At 42.7% G+C, this 17,410-nt stretch overlaps 1 protein-coding gene across 10 annotated transcripts in view; it reads right to left on the bottom strand.

The window, feature by feature from the left end:
* ptprsb (protein tyrosine phosphatase receptor type Sb) overlaps nucleotides 1–16,886 on the bottom strand; it is a 109,046-nt gene extending 92,160 nt beyond the window's left edge. For all 10 annotated transcript variants that reach the window (XM_033650624.2, XM_078173239.1, XM_078173240.1 and 7 more), the window contains exon 1: nucleotides 16,544–16,886. The gene's annotated coding sequence lies outside the window, so the exon portion shown is untranslated. The remainder of the gene's footprint in view (nucleotides 1–16,543) is intronic.
* Nucleotides 16,887–17,410: the final 524 nt, after the last annotated feature.

The following is a 17,410-nucleotide window of genomic DNA, read 5'->3' as shown; positions in this document are numbered from 1 at the left end:
GCCTTTACTAAATGAAAGAGGCATTTCTGGTGAGTTACATATTCAAAGACTCCTCCAACCACTTATTGAGCTAATGACCTGCTCAAACACATTACTGTCTGCCAGTTCCTTCACTAAAAATAGCTTGTCTGAAAACATGGCCATCTATCTGATACGGGGCTCGTTTTCGCGCCGCTTTGCCCTCGCCTTATCAAGCGCTGCGTAATAGACGTTGAATAGAAAAGCTTTCAGCGTCCCCTTTTTCAATTGAACAATGCGATAAGAAAAATCAGATCAGGGCTCATTCAAGCACCATTGGCAGCATGTTAAGTAAATTCTCCTCTTACGGTAACTCAATTTGCCACCGTTAATCTAACTAGGAGGACTGCTCTGCGTGGAGCCACACGGCCGCTGAAACATTAGGTACTGCTCGCATGTTGCAGTGTCTGCTTCCTCTGTCCTGTGCGGTGGATTTGCCAGGGCCTTTATAGCTCTCTGTGACCTCAATCTAACCCGTTCTATCATTCTCAGTTTATCCACCCCTCCCCGTTGTCTCTCACCTGCTGACAAAGCCCTCTCTGCTCTACCTCCACTATAGTCGCTCACCCTGCACCTAATCCTTAATCTTACCCTCGTCTCACTCCTGTATTAGTCGCCGTATTCCTGAAATCTCCTCTTCTCCCATCTCCTTTCATTCCCTTCCTCCCTCTCTCTTCCTCACCTCCCTTGTTAACCTCTCCTCTCTTGATGCCATCTCCTCCGCCGCACCCTATCATTCATCTCCTTCCCTTTCTATACGCACACTCTAACCCCTGCTTGTATCCAAATCCTCTTCCTCTCCCCACAGCTGCCCTGCGCCGGCTGCTCCAGCTGTTGTTGGTCCATTGACACAGTTCAAACAAAAGGGCTTAGAGCATCCTACAGCTGTGAACGTCGAGGGAGCCAGCCAAAACCGATACACAGACGCAGCAGCAGACCAGGCCGGTCTGGGCACGTCTTCGCTTGTGCTAATGGCATTTAACGCTTTCAAACCACGCTCCTCCCTCCAGATAGAGAGCGGCCGTGCACTTTGCTTGTCGCAGAAGCAGAATCAAAAGGTGTGAGCATTGTGAGCATGAATATTCTCATGACTCAGGCCTACCTACAGTCTCTACAGCCCCCTCACAGATATGACAACCTGCTCTCCCTGATCATCTGGCTCAGCATCCAGAGGGAAGGCAGCAGGGGTTGGTCTTATTACCTTTTCAGCGTGGCAACACAGATGGTCAGCCAGACAGATAGATTGATGGGGATACATGCGCTACTTATTGCGGGGAGGCCGATAATGACACCATAGCTCAGGTGGTGAAATGTACACCGGTTATTGTGCTCCATCAGGCTGATGAAATAACACTGTTTAGGTGGCATCCAACCTGCCCCCTGCTCCACTGGGTCCCTTGGAAGATGACATGTTTTGTTTTTCTCACCTCACCCACCCCCTCCCCCTTTACCCATGATGCCTTTCACCACAAGTGGGTTGAGATGGTCTCCCAAGGCCTGTCTCCATGACAACGAGCCACGATAGAAAAACCAGATCTGTTTCCTGCGGCACCACGCTAGCAGTGAGATAGCACACCTGATAGGAAGCTCGTGTTCTTCTTGTTTCTTTAAGCTTTAATTCGGATCCAGCGCTGCGAGTGTGTTGTGATGCTTGGGGGACCCGGTTCAGCAGAAAGAAAAAAAAGATCAGAAAACTTTTTTATTTATATTTTAGAGGCACACGTTGGGAGGTGGAAAAAAAAAATGTCTGTAGCAGTGCAGCACAGAGCATTTTAAGGCTGAATAATAAGATTTTATCCACTGTCATTTGTCCACTTTTATAGTTTTACCAATGATTCTGAACTTATGGCGCACACTTACATTTTCTCAGCATAAAAATAACCTCTTTATCAATTATGCATGGCTTTGTGAGCCGGCACGGAGAGAGGAAAAGTTTGGAGTCGGAGCCGTGTCCTATTCAGACACAAGGAGGGGCTGGGACTGATTACCTCACATTTCCTCTGACCCTGGACCCTGTAGGCGTGGGACACACACACACAAAATGCAAGCACACCCACAGGGCCATGCACACACATACACATGGCAGATGGCAAAGCATCATGGGGGAGATTGGCACTCACTCTCTCACACGTCCCTTCTCACTCTCTTAAACACACAGCCCACAGACACACAAATATACAGACACACATGCATAAACACACACACACGCACACACATTGAGGATCAGAGGCACAGGATGAAGCACGGCTTACTGCAGGCATGAGCTGCACCGCCCTGGTTACATTTTTAGCAGTGGAAATAAACTATCTGAGGCTCCTCTCTAACAAGAAAACACACCTGTCACTCAAATGCTGCGATTCTTTGCCCTGAATATAAATGAATCTGGAGACTCGGGTGTGTCTGAATCTCTATCAGACTTAACGCTGCTGCAGGATGCTGAAATTAGGGCTACGGTTGCCCCATGCTACAAACATCCAAACAGTGTTATCATGGGAACTATTGACAAATAGCAGTAACATTCCCAAGCCGAGGCAACACTTTTCTTCGCCGGTCTGAAGCTGTAAACAAGGTTGCCGCTGGAGTTTCAAATCGCACTGCTGAGAGCAAATATGAGTCATGGAAACAGCAGCTCACACCACACCTGTAGGTAAGGAAGGGAGGCCCATTTATGTCATTATGCATTATGCCTTCCTAATCAAGGAGCACACTGCTGAAATGAGAACTCATTTATCGATTCTTTCGGCTATTCATGCGAGCATTTATCCTCATTATCAGTAATTATTTAATCTGACTAATTAAATAGCTATTTTTTTTAATTCACGTCACTTAAATGTTAAAATTTGGGGAGTTGGCTGATGGTCAAAAAGGCCATTTTAAGGCCTCACTGTGAACTGTGGTTAATTGAGATGTTTAATTCGCCGCATTAAATTATTAATTACAAAACTAAGTTATTTATGAAATTACCAATTACACACTAAATCATTCACCGACCCCAAAATAATAGCTTAATTGATTATGAAAATACTTAATAATGAATTTGACATTTGGATCAATCATAAATTAATGTTTGTTTTTAGCTGACTCTTATTTGTTGGTTGCTTTTGTGTTGTTGTTTCTGATTTTCTGTTGTTTTATTAATACTGCCAATGAGATTTAACTGGTCAAATAAAGATTGAATAATTTTTTTAAATTATTTTTGCTTTATTGACTTCACAGAAAAATAATATATATTCATTTTTAAAAATGTGTTTTAATTTTTATGTTTGGAATAGTAGAAGGAAAATACAATAACACCACATTAATTAATTTGATATTTATTTTTTCTTTCAGTCTTGGTAGTGGCGTAAGGAAATTATGACGGGCCCCAATGCACACTATTGCGCATGAATTGTCTTGATACAAATAGAGACTTGACATCGGATAAAATCAACATACATATTAACCAGCAATCATCATTGCATATCTGACAAAATTATCAAAGAAAGTGAGTAATCATTATTAATAATCGTTTAATTGAATAGCTTTTATAGTACATTTATAGATTTTATACTTAAGGAAAAAGGCACATTTTAAAAGAGAAAAAGAAAAAAAGAGAACCATGACAGATGGGTTTGCCTTTTTGAAGACATATATAGCAAATTTTTAAATAAATAATATTCTTTTTGGTATTATTTATCTCAGAGCACAGGTGTATTTCCAAGGTGGCAATCTGAATCACTAGCAAGGGCCCGCTCTCTCCACGGTCCCCTCCACCCCGGGGGCCCCAGTGCCATTGCACTGCCTGCACTGTCTATATTTACGCCTCTGAGTCTCGGGGTAAAAGGCCACAGTTTGAGGTAAGTGAGGACAGACACAAGCACTACACAAGCTTCCCCTGATGCCCTTATTTGTATTTCTTACAAACAACAACAGCAGCTATTAAGAAATCAACACAAATGAACAATGTAATGAATAGACAATAATTGCTCTTTAGCTGCTAACCCTTATATCTGTGTATACCCTCCACTAGAAAACTGACTCTAATACTCATATTCATCACATACTCTCCACTCCACTGTATCTATCAATAATCTAGCATGTTCTGAATCTGATAATCACTCACTGATGAACACATTAAGGTCACCTGCAGTGCCAGGACCACAGACCGACTGTCTCTGGGTGGGCTTGCCAACCCCCATGATGCCTATAGAAAGACCCGTCTGATCTGTCTATTTGTGTTGATAATTTGTTGCAGTAGAGGATTTACAATTTCCATTTTGTGCAGATCTCTGATTGCACATTTTCAGTCTCCCTCTTTGATGAGAATGTGTGTCGGCATTCAGGCATTCAGGTGGAATGTGTGTCCTTTGTATGAGTGCTTTCAAATCTGTCTTTAACGTCCCCTACGTCCCCAATGGGAAGTTTCCTTTCATACTTATTACTTACTTTATTATGTGATCTTCAGAAAACCAGCATGATTTTCTTATTATTATCATGAAATAATGATATCCGAACCATAAAAATAGATTTCTTTGGGATCGTGAGAAAACAGAATTGAAAAATTGTATCCGCCCACATCCTCTCTGTGGCTTTCTCTGGCAGGGAGCATGAGTTTTGCTTGAGGCCACAATTTAATTAACTGATCACCTGCAGCTACCAGGGTAGAGGACATGTGCACTAAGCATTTAAAGACAACAGAATGAGGAAGTTCTGCTGATTTAAGAGGGCTCCATTTTCTCAGCTTAAAACCTTGATTTCCTTCATTTTAGCCACAATTACAGCAGCATCCCCTCTGTCGGACCCTTCTGTCCAGTCATGGCAAGAAGTGAAGAAGCTATCAGCCTTCCACACTTCACAACATCAGGACATCAATTACACACCAGCATTATTCCTGACCATTTCAGTTGTTGGATCACTGTTTCCCATTAAAACTTTACGGATGTGCCTCAGTCTTTGTTCATCACAATTTCACAGCCAAGACAACACACGGATTCGTGATTGAGGATCAAAGGGAGGGGCGGAGAGAGAAGCGTGACTGACAGCATCTCCCTCCCCGGTCCTAATGTGCAAAAATAACCAAACTAAGTTTCCCTTTGACCTCAATCTCTGCGTGTCTAGGACGTAGCAAAGCTGCCGCAGCCCAACAATAGTGCGGCAAACGTACACCCACGCATCTTAAAGGGGCTCCAAGGTCAAACAAACCGACACAGCTAGAAAGAGGCATCGAGTAATGGAAGCACTGGCCTCGGATGAGCCCAGCAACAGATGGAGTGGCTCCCGCTAAGCAGGGAATGTATTACCAAATGGTATAAAAGTACATATAGGGCAGATTATCAGAGGGGATCAGAACAGAGGGAAGGTAGTGAAAGTGTTTATAGGCTAAGTGAAAGTCACAGTTAGTGCTGCCAGGATGAAGAGTCAGCTTCAGTAAATCTTTAAATTCCCTTTAAATTAGATTTTGTAAATCATATATGCTAAACATAAACATATCATTGTAGAATATCAGGTAAAACAGTGCTCATTTAAATTTAATTTACAGTTTTTATTTACAGTACATAGGTTTAACCATTATTTAGGCTACTAATGAACCTTTAATTAATCTCTAATGTAGCGCCACCTGTTTTCTGAGGCTCAAGCATAAATTTCAAGGGGTCACAGGGGACACGATCCTCTCAGTATTTAGAACTTGTGCATTTCTTTCCACCAATAAAAACATGAAAGTAGCAGAGGACTTTTATCTGGACAAAATTAAAAGACACTACGAACGTAAATTGATACAGGAAATGCACAAATTGGTGCATAAATATTCACCAAAATCAGGAAATTGGGTGTTTGACATTAAAAATTTTCTGGCAGAGAACCTCCAAACCCTCCATTTCATGTGTCCTCCCGTGTTGAAATGAAGCCCATGCCTTTTTTCTAAGGTGCTGCTTTCACCCGCCATCTGCTTATGCTCACCTTAACAAAATGTCATTTAGACTTAATGTAAAAACAATTTTGAAAAAAGGAAAATACATCTTTAAAGATATTGCTTTGAAAACCACAGGCTTAAATGGAGCGTATTCTTAGCTGCATTAACAGCTGAATGTTATCTATAGGCTAATATTAATGTATTTTTAACATGGTTGAGAAAGTGAGGGTATGTAAGAGTGTGAATTCACAATCTATATGCTTTAACATGTCCCAAATTTGGTTGAAAAAGGGGAGCTATGCGTCACACTGTTGGTTGAAAACCTCACAGCTTCGATTTCCACAATTTTCACGCTTTGAAATAACTTGAAGGATTACTTGCTCCTCCATGAGCTGAGTCAATTTTTCAACCCCTTAGGCTCATAAACCTCTTTCAAACCCCTTAGGATAATGCCAAGAATGCAATGTCATCCAGCTGGATGGGTTTTTTTCCTTCATGAAAAAAAAAAAAAAAAAAAAAAATTGACATTTTGCAGATAACACTTTCACCTGACAGCTGAAGGTTTCCACCTGACAACAGCTGCGTGTCCACGTGCAGACACCTACGCGACGCTAACAACGACACAGAGCTCGCAAACGCTCCCCAAAAAACATATTTGGTGATTTCTCTCTCGGCAACCTCTCTCTCCCTGTTGCTCGGCTCTTCAGAGGCAGCCGATCTTGTGTGCAGCGGCTCATTACGCAGGCTGATGGTTGAGTCCTTGTCAACTCACTGTCCAATTAGCATATCTGAGGCTGGCACAGACTCTTATCCTAGCGGGAGAGGGAACTGTATATCCATACTGATGTCCACATAGTTATGCACTTGCATGTACATCCCTAATTGTTAAACAGCTCTGACATGGGAGAGGAGAGGCTTTGTGTAAATTATACGATTACAGGGCCGGTGCCACATGTTTGCTTCTTTCCATGATTTCTAAACACTGTCAGGAAATTAATGTATGAATTATCACTTTTGTTATGTTTGCATTGCTTAAGGCACGGAAGTGGGAAACACTGGTTTGTACAGTCTATCTATCTATCTATCTATCTATCTATATTCACGTGTGGCTGTCAGTCCCCCAAAGATTCACCATCATTCCTTAATAAAATGAATGATTAAAATTCCATGGAGCATTGCACACACACACACACACGCAAAAAGAGTGGTGTGTCTTGCCAGCCACGACACACCGCAGCCAATTAGTGAGCTTCTCCTGGAGCAGGACTAAGGCTCCGTGACAACAGAGAACACCTTCATCTTCCCGGATGTCATTGTCATCATCCCGGGCCATCATCATATTTCAATTGCACTTCATTAATGAGACATGCCAGCCATTTTTCCCCCGCCCTGTTTCAGCTGTTTAGCAAAACCCACACATCAGTCAGGAGACAAAGTCGGGCGGTGTAAAGCAGATTTCGGGGCTTGTTGATAAGCTCGTCTTGAGAGTGATAACAGTAGCCTTGAGGAGCATGGTGCTCTGTTTTAATAACTGCACATTGATTGATCATTCACATAGAATCATCCAATGGGGATGTCGTAAGCTCCGTAAATGGACTTCAAATGGATTCATCCTTTTATTGATTTATAGAATGAACAACAAGACATACCAACACACACCAGGCGCAGCACTGCAAAGCTTTGACTGATCTCCGCTGCACGTTTGCTGTTCCCCCTCTCGTGTGCTGCAATCTTGAAGCAACCCTTTATCCATTCTTTGCTCATGTAAACTATCTCCAGCTCCTTTGGGAAGTGCTTATTAATTTTCTGGAGACACCCTGTTGTGTTTGCCCATGATCCAATTCTCTCCTGTGTATTTGTGCTGCCATGGTATCACCTGTCTGGCTTGGTCACATGATATGTCGTCCGCTGAGAGCTCATTATCTCACAACTGCAACACTGTTCTGAAAAAAACACTGAGATCATCTATAGAGCATTAACATACATTTCACGCCGCTCACTGTTTATATGGTGTTAGTATGGATTGATTCAGAGCATAAAAAATGTGGCCGAAAAGATGACTGACATGATCATTACTGTAAAGAATTTACTGCTGAATAGAAGTTGAGCTGATTTCTGAGGCTGCGTGTGCTGGTGAACAAATCCTATTTAGGTGCTTCACAGGCGGCCGGCCTTAGCAGTTCTGTCACTAACCAGCCATTGCATGGCTTCCTGATGGAGATGAGATTTGTGACGCCAAATGAATTTCTCCTTGAGGGACGATAAAGTTGTGAATAGAATTGAAAACCGGAGTAATGGGGTAGAAAAACTGCATTCGTCCTCTGTCTCATTGCTGGAATCAGACGGAGAGCGTGTCTCGGTAAGTGAAGAGATGAAATGCTTGTCAACGGTAACAGACTTGTGCACGGATGCTTTCCAACAACGACTAGCCATTACTCTCACCTCCGTCAAACAAATACCTCATCCAACCTGGCATCCTTCAGCGCCGTGGAGACAGAGTAATCATGAAATGCCACAAACAAATATGGGGCTGCATTCAAGAGACATGTCAACCAGTCGCCACTACCACCACCTCCACCTACACACATACACAAACATATCACAGTCTGCAGAATGAAAGAGTCCAATCTCAAGCTTTTAAGTTTTCTGTCTGTGAGCTGTGATGATGGAACAGAGCCGTAAGTTTCCTGGACGTTGTCCCTTTCCCATCCAGCATGGTAAAGATCTTTTAGTAAAACAGAGCTGTTTCACTGATGCAATAAAGATGCTCTTTCACTAACTGGCATATGGAGGCGTGCCAAAACCTTTTCTTTTCTTGGAGCTATTGAGCCGACTACAACAGGGCACACTTGGTTTGGATAGGCGGCACAAGCAGAAGGTCTGTTTTTTAGGAAATGTTAACTCCACTGTCATGCACAATTACTCAGAACAAGGCTAAAGGTCTTTACACACCAGGGATGTTTTTTTCTTGCATTTAATTTGTGTAAAAGGGACGTAAATTTTTTTAAACAAGGTCAGTTTTTCTGAGCTTTTATACCACAGTGGAAGGATTACTGAATGGGTCTACCGGACACAAGGCCAGAGGCCCAAAGTGTAAGTGGGGAACTCTGGCCCTAACCTGCAAAATGTCACTCAAATCAGCACATGCTGACCAGGAAGAGATTTAAAATGACCACAAAGAGATGCAAAGGGACTGCAGAGAGACAAAATAGACACTAAATTACCTCAAAGAGACATAAAACTATTACAAATAGATACAAGAGAAACAAAACAATGAGACAGAAAGGGACTATACAGCTATAAAATGTGTGTGTGTCTTGCTCCTATGCCAGAGAGGTGGGGGCACCTTTTGCATATCTGTACCCAGGGGCCCATTGTCTGCCAATAAAGGCATCACCTAACCATGTTGTGCAGAACAGACGACCTCACAACAATGGCGGACCTGTTGGTTGTTTGTGTTTCTCAGCACCTAGTATTACAATAATTAGTATGAAATTATAATCACAAATTATGACATTTAAAATATTTTTGGAACCTGCCGTGGTAAAGCTTCAGCTCCTGTATGACATAATGGAACTGTTAGCAGCTCTGTTATTATAGGTACACCAAGGCTTTGAGCTACACATTAACATCAGCTCAAAATTAGCTTACAATTAGCTCACAATGGCAATGCTAATGTGCTGATGTCCCCCTTGTTAACCTACAATTCCTCCCCATGCCCCCAGTCTAGACCCAGATACTCTCCTATCCAGATCCAGACGTATAACCAATAACGTTTTGAGAATTCTATGTAAACACCTCATTCTTCATTCTTCCCAAGTTCAGTTTAATACCGGTATGTGCCATCATACGTTCAGATACTGTGCAATTATTAAAAGTGGCCATGTTATGCGCCACTACGAGACAAAGCACAGAACATCCTTTGAGCAAACCTACCCAAACGAATCTTAACCAAAGGGTAACAAAAATAAAATATTTAACACCAAATCAAAAATAGGAGGGCATCCCCATGTTAAAAATCAACACATCACCTACTGGTGATGGAAGATGAAATGTTAAGGGGCCCTGAGGGAGACATACATGTCCCTTAAAAAAATTAATGGCAATCAATCCAATAGGCCAACAACTATCCAACATTGCCACCCCTACAGCCCAAGCAGCAACCTCCAGGGCTGAAAAATGAAGCCATCACCGAAGTGTCAAAAACTGTAGTTCCTCAAACGGCCACTTGAGGCTGGCTCTAAGTGAGTGGCTCCCCTAAGACGAAAATGTCCGACTTTACAGTGGAAATAAACACGTTTACAGCCTGGTACAAAAACAGTTTGGATCTCTATTGCTAATTTCAACATTCATGAGAACTGTACAGGAGGTTAACTTTTATATAAATCACCTGTTTACATTTTATTAAGATTTAAAGTTGTACATGATTAAGGGTGTGGATGCTTTGAGTGACAGGCTGCAGACACCTCACTCCTTCCCAGCTCCACCCTCTTGTCAAAATATGGCCACCTCTGGCTCCTAAAAAACAAGATGGCGATGCTAAAATGCCAGAATTGAGGCTTCAGAACTTCCACAAACCAATAGGTGACATCATGGTAGTAATATTCTTTATTTTATCCAGCCTGTGCTACAGCTACGGCACTAGCTTGGCTAGAAAGTGGGACAGATTGACACACAGGGCTTTGAAACCTAAGATAACCTCATCATCTGCTGTCTTTTGGCACACAACGTATAACACAGTGATATACTGTAATGGCCGTGGACTGATAATAAGATAATAAGAAAATGTATTACGTGACAGACACAGAGATACAAGTTTTACTGTCGACATTAGCATTCATACGGCTTCATCCCACTGAATAAAGGAAATCCAGATAAAATTCTTATTTCATATCTCACAAGATCTCCAAAATATTTTGGCACCGATCCAGCCCAAATGAATTCCTCCAGCCCTCTATGCATCGCAGTGAGGATGGGTTTTTCACTCCATGAGTTGAAAATACTCGTGAGGACTTGTCAAGCGCTTGAGGCAAGGTGCATAGAATATTCTGGTGTTTGAACATTTATTGGCGGCTGACTGTACACTTCAAAAGTAGAGGGGGCCCGCTCTTTCTCCAAGTTCTGATTAGGCAGTTTGTCTTCCGCTTTGTCAGCCATCTTGTCAGTCAGCCCTTCCCTCCTAATGACTCCTGTCAGTCAGGGATGTAACTGTCAACCCGAGTCAATGGCTGCACTTCCCACTCCTCATGATTGGATAATGAGCTGTGTACATCAACACATTTAGCCATTTTCAGTGCGAATGTCAGCAGGATGAAAGGCTCACAAAACATGTTGCTTGTCATGCAACGTGCAGAAACTTTGTCTGCAAAGGAAACTCTGTAAAACTTCAGTAGGAGGAGACAACAGTGAGATCTTATTCAGGAGGAGAAGGAGTTAGCTGTTGAAGAAGAGAGGAGGGTTGACCGGAGGACAGCGAGGCAGCAGCAGCAGCAACGAGGAAATGATGTCCTCTTTTGCATAAGGGAGAAGAGGAGGAGGGGGGAGGGGTGAGAAGGAAGGTGAAGATGTCTTCAGATGTGGCAGTTGTGATGAAAAGAGAGGCGAACGACTGAAGACAAGAGGTGGAGAAGAGAAGAGGAGAGAGGTAGTGGGGGGTGTGTGTGCATTATTCATCCCTGCTGACACATCAGAATCTCTGATTCATCTGGAGAAGGGCATCAGTCAAGTCACAACCTATCTCTTTGCCTTCACTCATATGCACACACGGAGACGCAGACACACGATGGACACACACGCACACGCATAATTGCAAATGACCTCCTGGTTAATTATGGGTCTGGCTCGCTTTGGAGAGAGTCAACAGACTCAGATTGGCCTTTGCAAAACAAGGTTATCGCGGAGTTTCCATCACTTTTAGTTATATATTTAAATGGAAATATAAATGACCTGCCTGCATAGTTCACCTGCAGCTGAGGACATCTAACCAGGCAAAATTAGGCTGAAGGAAGGCCGACTTGTGCTGCGTTCATGTGGAATCAGGAGGACAATAGACAGCAAGGCGGTTATAATTTTAGTGGATGAGGGCGGAACAAAAAATTAGGTGAGGCCTGTAGAGAATACCGGAAATGGTAATGGTAGACGGCCGTAGACAGTTGCTAGAAAAATTACATCAAATATAAACACGAAATAATTTGATTTAATACATTTAATCCCATTCTTTGTAAACACAACATCCCCATTGCATAATACTGTCATGCATGTTTCTTTTTACCGTCCTGCCATTCTGTCGGACTGTTTGTTTCCCTGTGCCATCCAGAAGGTGTTTTGATTCTGCGGTCTACCATCCTACCATCTGCCTGATTCCATGTGAACACAGCACTGTTCCCCTAAACAAACACGGGTGTTCGGTCAGGGGATGATATTTCTTAAATCAATATGTACATAATTTTTTGTTGATCCATGTTGTTGTGAAACTGACTGATCATTTACTGATTTAGATTTCTTATAATATTTTTTACAAAATTCTTTTTTACATTATCTGTGTTGAACAAATTGGGATTCAATGGTAAAAAAAAAGTTGTGAATGAATTTGTTTTTGGTTTACACTCTTATGTACAAAGTTTTAATGGATAATTATGACACACACATTCAGTATCTGTTGTAAGTACTTAATATTTTTTTAATTATATATGTATACTTTACTAGCCCCCAAGGGGAAATTCAATTTTTTCACTCCGTTGTCATATACACACAGGCCCGAAATACACACTCATGCACAAACAAGACCTATACATGCATTAAATGGGCAGATGTCAGAGTGAGGGGACTGCCCATGGGGGTTTTGGCATGTCTCCAGCTACCAGTCCACGCTCCATATTTGGTCTGGAAGGGGATTTGAACTGGCGACCCTCTGGTTCCCAACCCAAGTCCCTAAGGACTGAGCTACTGCCGCCCAACTTATGAGTTTTTATCATTAAATGCGATTATTAAAGTGCAGTTAGGCCTGGGTCATATAGAGGAAATCAAATGTCACAATGAGAGAATACCTCAATATCAATATTGTAACAATATTGTAGGGTTGACTATAGTTGCTTTTGCAAAATATTTGCACAACGACATTTTTGATAAACAGTCACCAGTAACTTGGATATAATGACTAAGAGAGTAAAGACAAATATTAGAACAGCAAGAACAGTCTGGTAAGGTCAGAAAATTACTCTACTGCAATGCAGCCTTCAAAACCAGCAAAAGACATTTGATATTACGATATCCAAAATCTACAACATCATGTTTCACATCACAATATTGATATAAATCTATATATTGCTCAGCTCTAGGTATGTTCAGTGAATCTAATCCAAAACACTATTTGTCAAATTCAGTGAATACCTCCTCACTGTCCACTAGCTGTCCCTTCTGTGTAAAAAAAATCCAGCATTCACACAGCCTCTGCAAATGGGAAACAACCAAAGCAGCTCGGACTGAGCCACACAACACTATTCCAACCAATCAGCAACAAGGGGCGTTCATGCTCATGCACAAGACAGGGCAAAGGTCGTGGATGTATAAGGAGAAAAGCAGTGAGAGCAAGAGGGACGGCAACCTGGCACATGATGGGAGGGTGCAATTGTTTGGGTGTTGACTTTATATATTAACAATCTATCTTTGAAATTGGTGACGTCACCTTTTAAGTGTGGCACAAAATCAGACATTAAAACTAGTCTATTTGGTTGAAATCAATACAGGAGTATTTAATCAACATCACACATTATTATATAGATAATGCATGTATGTTCACACATAAATTAATCAGAGTGATGTTCAGTGCAACGAACTGTGAAGAAAACTGTTCACAAGAGCTTAAAAACCTCCTTTCTAACTGTCCTAAATAAAATATGCTCAGAATTATTCAATTGGCCTCCAGAATTTTGTAAAACAATAAAGCATAAGAATCATGTATCATAATACGAATCCACAGAAAGTCTAGAAACGATCATGCTGATTTGTTGCCCTATACTAGAGATAATGTTTCTCAAGGGACTCCCTGGTTAAAACAAAGATTAAATTAATAAATAAACCTTATTGTTTCATTGCGAATTCTGAATAGTGTGTTGCTACTTCCTGAAGATTAAGTGGTGTGTTTGTTTGTTTGTCTTATAAGGGGGGGGGGGGGGGGGGGTTCCTGATCCAAATTAAGGGTCTAAGGATGGAGGGTATTACAGTACATGCTGTGCAGGAAGTAAGGCCCTGTCATGATTCTGGGTAACGTGAATAAAACTGACTTGATTTGACATATTTTAAATGGGCTGTGCATGAACACCAGTAGGAAATGAGTTAGTTATAGGAATATGCTGAGTAGAAGGGGTAGGTATAATAACATTAAGGTTCAGACAACATCTTTTTAGTCTATATTTGTTATTTTTTAATGCCTTGATGTTATTTATTCTTTATTATGAGCATTCCTTTTGGGAATTTGTTAACAAGGACCAAAATAAATTACCACTAACTAACTAAATTTGGATTAAAACTGTCAAGTTATCACAAAATATATATTTGAATATCAGAGCCAGTGTTTTTCTTAATATTGTTATAATAATATGGACCATATTGCCCAGCCCTAATGGGTTCATTCTGCATGCTGTATGCATTGTCTTCTGCAGCCCCTGAATAAACAAGGAGCGAAGCGGAGCAGACAAAAGCTCACTGTTTGGAAGGCTTTGAAAAGGTCAATTAATATCAATGCCTAGACAACAACAAAGTTTCTGTCTGCGTGTAATACAGGTGGCTACGCTCCCAGCATCAAAGTCTCCTCTCCAGCTGACTGGTGCAACAAAGCTAATGGAGAGTGTACACAGAGATTCTGACAAAAACCCACGGACAGGCACGACACGTAACACGAGGGAGGGAAGCAAGAGAGCGGAGTAGTTAAGGGTAATGCCGCTGCGAGAATCTGGAAATAAGACTTCAATGAGGCCTTTGACGTGGAACCAGAGCTGCTCCACTGGGAGCGCACGTCATCCGGCATATTCAAGTCTGGATGGATCTTACAGTGCTATCTGCTTGGAAGAAGCAGGAAACCGTTGAGGCCCATGGTTGAACCCTGTGAAAAGCTATTTAAGGGAGAACATGCCATCACTGATTTCATAAGCTACTGCTCCTAACAGATGAATACCTGTGGGGCCGAGCATCTCTTGGCTCATGGAGGAGCGTATTTGATCTGCTTCCCAGAGACGGCGACAGACAGTGAAATCTGCCAGTTGAATTACTCTGCTTCCACATAATGACTTTTCCCTGTCAAAGTAGAGCAAATATGTAGATCCCTGGTCCTCTCATGAAGGTGGGGTGCCTTGCATACTCCTCTGTCAGGCAGGAGAAGGAAGGTGAAAAGACAGGAGGAGGGTAAAATGTTAAGTCCTGAAGAGAGGAACCCATGTGTAAAAATGACTGATTAAAAATAATTAGGGAGGTGGAAATGGTCTGGAACGATAACCAGCAAACGCACGGCGCCCCCAGGGAAAATTCCCCATCTGTGTGTGAGCAGGAAGACCTCCCTCGGATTCACCACGACAGTGCGATTTTCCAGTTTACACAGGCCACGCAGCGGAAATACAGAAAAACCTAAACAGGCATTTGGAGTGTACATGATTAAATCCCAAACAAGCAATAGCCCTCGGAAAATGTGTCAGGATGAATCGATGTATCATTAAATTACACTCTGCCTGTACGCGTGAGTGGCTGCTTTAACTGCAAATCCTACTGCGTATAATTATAGACATATGAAAGGTCTGTGGACTACAAAACACTGCCTATATGTGCAGATGGGCTTGTTTTAAGTAATGCTCGGGAGTAGCAGATGCAGCAGCCACTCTATTGTCTAGAAAACAGTCTTGTTAAATAAGTCCATCCGCCTGGCCACCTGGTGCCTTTCATACCAGACACCAAAAAATCACACTAATATTAGAATAATAAACCATTTGGATTATTAATATGCCTGTGATAGAGCTCCTCAGAAGTGTTAAGCATTGCATTATCATAATCTTTGCTGTGGCATCTTTGAAGGATCACTAACAGGAGTCACAGCTTCCTCTCTGCTTCACAAATCCATAGGATGCAGGTGCTCTATTTATTTCTCACGAGGGGTTTTGTTCTGTAATGTTATTATCTTTATTCTTGCCTGTTTTCCAGACTTAAAAAAATGCACTTAACACCACTCTTTACACCTGGAGAGTGCTTTAAAGGGCCATCAGAAAAAGCACTTTAAATGAGAGTGGATGAGGAACAAAGGCTTTGCCAGTGTGCCCCGGTCCCTCATGCTGCCCAGCCAACAATAAGGAGGGGGTGAAGGGGGACGCGCTCACTGTTGCCAACCAGCCTGCTCTGCACAAACCCCGCGGTCTGATTCTCACCTAAAGTCTCAAGTGATGCTGAGATGATAGAAATAAATTTTAAAAAAAACGCACAGAAAGACTCCCGGCCCCGGAGACAGGCTAAACGGTGAAATTTCACCCCGGCGGGCAGATACACTTACCTCATTAGTTTCCAAAAGGCTATTCGACAAGTGAGAATAACCCGGCTGGGTGGGGTGCACGGCTGCAAACATTAAACAGTGTATAAAGCATGGAGGATGCTGGTTACCTTGGTAGGAAGTGCTCCGTCTTCTTTACTGTCTGGTAGATTCATGTGGGTGGATTTGCAGCTGGAAGCTTCCTCGGAAACAGCAAGGATAAATGTAATCCAGTGGCAGCGGAGCTCCACTCACAGAAAGGTCTGCCTTTGTGGGGGATGCATGCACACATCGCCGGTGTTTCCCCCCCTCCACCTCCGACAGCACCACCAACACCTCCAGCAGCACCGACACCAACACCGTCCTGACTGTCGACCGACCTCTCGGGAACGCAGCGGGTCACGGCTGCTCCTCAGCCCTTTTGTCGGGAGAGCATTGCCGGTCGAGCGGCCTCAGATACTGCTGGTTGATGTCATTGATACTCCCTGCCTTCTTCCTTAATGCCCTCCTCCTTCCCTCTCCTCTCCTCCCCCTCCCCGCTCTATCTATCTCTCCCTCTCTCTCTCCTCTCAAACACACACACACCGGAGCTCTCCCCCTCCCCCCTCCTCCCCCCCAACACATGACGTGATGCAGGCAAGATCTCCAATAGCAACCGTATCCCCCATCACCCCTATTACCCCCGTTTCCACCCCACACCTCCTCCAGCTCTGGCTGGATCGCTGACTGGTGCAAAAGAAGTGGCTGCTGAGGCAGGTCGGCCCTGTGTATTGGTGACTGGTTTTTTTTTCTTTCCACTGTGCTCCCCAGGGGCTAAAATGAAGATAAGCACCTTGAAACCTCGTAGATTCCCATAATATAGTGTCTAATTATAGCTGTTGGCAGGAAGTCAGAGTCAGAGCTCCCTATCAGCTCCTACAGAGCAGAACTCTCTCACTAAATTACAACTGGACACTTTAAAATATTGGAGGGTAAACACCACTCACTGTGGGACAATA

The sequence above is a fragment of the Epinephelus lanceolatus genome, chromosome 12 (assembly GCF_041903045.1).
Source record: "Epinephelus lanceolatus isolate andai-2023 chromosome 12, ASM4190304v1, whole genome shotgun sequence".
Taxonomy (NCBI): domain Eukaryota; kingdom Metazoa; phylum Chordata; class Actinopteri; order Perciformes; family Serranidae; genus Epinephelus; species Epinephelus lanceolatus.
The sequence above is the reverse complement of the archived record's forward strand: the minus strand, read 5'-3'. Positions and strand labels throughout refer to the sequence as shown.